The sequence below is a fragment of the Microtus oregoni genome, unplaced genomic scaffold (genome assembly GCF_018167655.1).
Source record: "Microtus oregoni isolate MIOR12 unplaced genomic scaffold, Mior012 000025F_ref0000491, whole genome shotgun sequence".
NCBI lineage: Eukaryota > Metazoa > Chordata > Mammalia > Rodentia > Cricetidae > Microtus > Microtus oregoni.
The window spans coordinates 28,854,553-28,859,001 of NW_024543084.1; the positions used below are offsets into that span (position 1 = coordinate 28,854,553).

Here is a 4,449-nt window from a genome sequence, read left to right on the forward strand (position 1 = left end):
ATTTTATGCTATTTGTGGCTATTGTGAAAGGTGATGCTTCTCTGATTTCCCTCTCTCTTTCCTTATCCTTAATCAACTTTATATGGAAAAACAAAAAACCCAGGATAGCCAAAACAATCTTATACAATAAAGGATCGTCTGGAGGCATTACCATCCCTGACTTCAAACTCTATTACAGAGCTACAGTATTGAAAACAGCTTGGTATTGGCATAAAAACAGAGAAGTCGACCAATGGAATTGAATAGAAGACCCTGACATTAACCCACAAACCTATGAACACCTGATTTTCGATAAAGGAGCTAAAAGTATACAATGGAAAAAAGAGAGCATCTTCAACAAATTGTACTGGCAAAACTGGATGTCAACCTGTAGAAGAATGAAAATAGATCCATATCTATCACCATGCACAAAACTCAAGTCCAAATGGATCAAAGACCTCAATATCACTCTGATCACACTGAACCTGATAGAAGAGAAAGTGGGAAGTACTCTACAACACATGGGCACAGGAGACCACTTCCTACGTATAACCCCAGCAGCACAGACATTAAGGGCCTCATTGAATAAATGGGACCTCCTGAGACTGAGAAGCTTCTGTAAAGCAAAGGACACTGTCGCTAAGACAAAAAGGCAACCCACTGACTGGGAGAAGATCTTCACCAACCCCGCAACTGACAAAGGTCTGATCTCCAAAATATATAAAGAACTCAAGAAACTAGACCATAAAAGGCTAATCAACCCAATTATAAAATGGGGCACTGAGCTGAACAGAGAATTCTCAACAGAAAAAGTTCAAATGGCCAAAAGACACTTAAGGTCATGCTCAGCTTCCTTAGCGATCAGGGAAATGCAAATCAAGACAACTTTAAGATACCATCTTACACCTGTCAGAATGGCTAAAATCAAAAACACCAATGATAGCCTTTGCTGGAGAGGTTGTGGAGAAAGGGGTACCCTCATCCATTGCTGGTGGGAATGCAATCTTGTGCAACCACTCTGGAAAGCAGTGTGGCGGTTTCTCAGGAAATTCGGGATCAACCTACCCCTTTACCCAGCAATACCACTCTTGGGAATATACCCAAGAGAGGCCTGATCATACAACAAAAGTATATGCTCTACTATGTTTATAGCAGCATTGTTTGTAATAGCCAGAACCTGGAAACAACTTAGATGCCCTTCAATGGAAGAATGGATGAAGAAAGTGTGGAATATATACATATTAGAGTACTACTCAGCAGTAAAAAACAAGGACTTCTTGAATTTTGCATGCAAATGGATGGAAATAGAAAACACTATCCTGAGTGAGGTAAGCCAGACCCAAAAAGAGAAACATGGGATGTACTCACTCATATTTGGTTTCTAACCATAAACACAGGACATTGAGCCTAAAATTCATGATCCTAGAGAAGCTAAATAAGAAGGAGAACCCAAAGAAAGGCATATAGGCATCCTCCTGAATATTAACCATCAGGCAATGAAAGGAGACAGAGACAGAGACCCACATTGAAACACCTGACAGAAATCTCAAGGTCCAAATCAGTAGCAGAAGAGAGAGAGCATGAGCAAGGAACTCAGGACAGCGAGGGGTGCACCCACACACTGAGACAATGGGGATGTTCTATCGGGAACTCACCAAGGCCAGCTGGCCTGGGTCTGAAAAAGCCTGGTATAAAACCGGATTCGCTGAACATAGTGGACAGTGAGGACTACTGAGAACTCAAGAACAATGGCAATGGGTTTTTGATCCTATTGCACGTACTGGCTTTGTGGGAGCCTAGGCAGTTTGGATGCTCACCTTACTAGACCTGGATGGAGGTGGGTGGTCCTTGGACTTCCCACAGGGCAGGGAACCCTGATTGCTCTTTGAGCTGATGAGGGAGGGGGACTTGATTAGGGGAGGGGAGGGAAATGGGAGGCGGTGGTGGGGAAGAGACAGAAATCTTTAATAAACAAATAAATTAAAAAATCTTTTGGGAAGTGCTGTAGGGGTGGGGGAGGATATGGTGGACTGGGAGGTGAATGTGAAATTCCTAAAAAAAAAAAATCAATGAAAAATTTATGTTAAAAAAGATCCAAATAACAAAAAAAAATCACATTCAGGTTTTAGGCTTCCAATGGGGCGTGTATGGCCCAGGTTGACACCGGACTCACATAAATCATCTTGTTTTGGTCTCCTGAGAGCTGAGATTACAAGTATATGCCACCTCCCCTCTCGTAACACACATATTCATGAAAAAAGACTGTTGAGGAAGAGCCTGGTGTGGGTAAGGGTGGAAGTGGGGGTGGGAGGGTAAGGATGTGGTGCTAAGAAGTGTGTGTTGATCCTTATCTGAGGCCTGATCATGGGAATTCCTGGTGGTGCCACCTCTTGGGGGCAGTGTTGGCATCTCGGGATGTCTACTGATAAGGCTCATTGAGACAGTTTGAGATAAGCTGTAGAAGAGAAACAACTTAGACCAGGTTATTGGCTTGGAATAGTTAGTGAGGGCAGTGACTGGGCCTTCCTTCATGGAAGAAGACTTCACAGAGGGGCAGCCAAGGGCAATGCCACAGAAGCTCTGACCACACAGCTGAGTCTTCAGAACTGGGTCCGCTCATCAGCAAGATCCAAGTAATATGCTATAATCTGCTGCCCAATTGTGGGATGTCATAGAATACTGTTTTAAGTGAATGCATTTGGGTCTGTTTGGGGAGTAGTTTTATAAAAGCCTATGGCCAAGCATCTCTGAGATTTATAACACTAATAAAATTGTATGGTATTGTTTCAGAAACTCTTGCAACTGAAGACCTAGACTCAAAGGCTGAGGGAAAATTCAGGAGTCCAGAGTATAATTTATTAAGAACTTATAGACAGAGCCATACCTTGCTTAGAGCAAGACAGGAAGATCATCACACCTAATGGTAGGAGAAGGGTTCACATGCTAAACCACTCACCGGAGAGCTGGGACCAGCCTAGATGCCCTGGATTCCTCCAGTCAACATGTCAAGCATCAGAAACAGTCCCTCGATGGCAAAAAAAAAAGTCTGGCTGATAATAGTAATTATGTTATTTGTCCTGTAAGGAGTAGAGTATGTGCTGAGGTCACCTGGCAGACAAAATGACATCCGTAATAAAGATGGCTATAGTCACGTCAGACTGGATCCCTATGGATATTATGATCTGACACACTTAAAATTTAAACTTGCATAACCAGCCTGAAGTATTGACAATAAATTTCTACCTTCAGGATGGAAGTGTTGAGAACTATTTCTCACTCTTGTATGGTTTGTGTTTCAAAAAACGATTGTTGCTCTCTGAGATGTGGTGGTGTGCACAGTGGAGCTCTGCTCTTTCTGTACCCATGCTGACTCACCTGCTGAGGAACAAGTTGGTCAGAAGCTGCCTGCAGCCATGCCTTTTAAAGATGCCAGAAAGATGGTGGAACCCGAGGTGGCGATTCACCGAATTTGAATCACACTCATAAGTTGCAATGTGAAGCCTCCTGAGAAGTTGTGTCCCGACTTGACCAGATGCGTGAGGGAGAAGAATCTGAAAATGAAAGGGCTGGTGTACATGTCTACCAAGACACTGAGACTCGCCACAAGAAAAACACCTCGTGGTGAAGGTTCCAAAACATGGGATCATTTCCAAATGAGGATCCACAAGCGACTCATTGACTAACACAGTCTTTCCAAAATCATTAAACATAAATACTTCCCTCAGTATTGAGCCAGGAGTAGAGGGTGAAGTCATGAGAGCAGATGCCCAAGTCAACTGTTTTAATAAATTGACTTCGTCAGTTGATAAAAATAATTTGTTATGTTTTAAATGAATAAATGCATGGGAAAATAGAAAGCATATTAGAGCCTTAACTATAGCTGGGTTCAAGCACAGACACGTACACATCACACATGTATACATGTACAGATATACATACACATGCACACACGTACACACGTGGGCACAAATACATAAACATACGCATTCACACATCCACATATCTACACACACCTGTTTAGGAAAAGACTATTAAGAGACTAACTTGTTAATAGTGGTTTTCTCATGATAGTAAGAATTGGATGATTAATTTGAACAACGAACATATGTTTTCATCATGACGAAGCTGTACCAATTGTAGTGACTTACCGTGCAGTTTTCCATGGTCAGTCTATATTATTTCTACCTCTCATTCCCACATAGCTGCCTACTTGAGTAATGCAACATTGCCATAAGTAGTCATGGTGGACTGGCGATTATTGGTTGGCTCCTTATGATTCCCATCTAGAACATTCCTTCTTTTTTATTTTTGCCTATGTAGCAAACAGCTCAAGGTAAGGTGGTTGAAGCCCCATCTCTCTAAGTGCACAGCTAATCCTGGTACATTGCTCCATCCAGAATCATGGTTTGTTTTAAACGTGGTGTGTGTGTGTGTGTGTGTGTGTGTGTGTGTTTGGGATGACAGGTCAAG

At 42.3% G+C, this 4,449-nt stretch overlaps 1 pseudogene; it reads left to right on the forward strand.

The window, feature by feature from the left end:
* The first annotated feature begins 3,392 nt into the window (after positions 1-3,392).
* LOC121462553 lies at positions 3,393-3,813 on the forward strand (annotated as a pseudogene).
* The last annotated feature ends 636 nt before the right edge of the window (positions 3,814-4,449 follow it).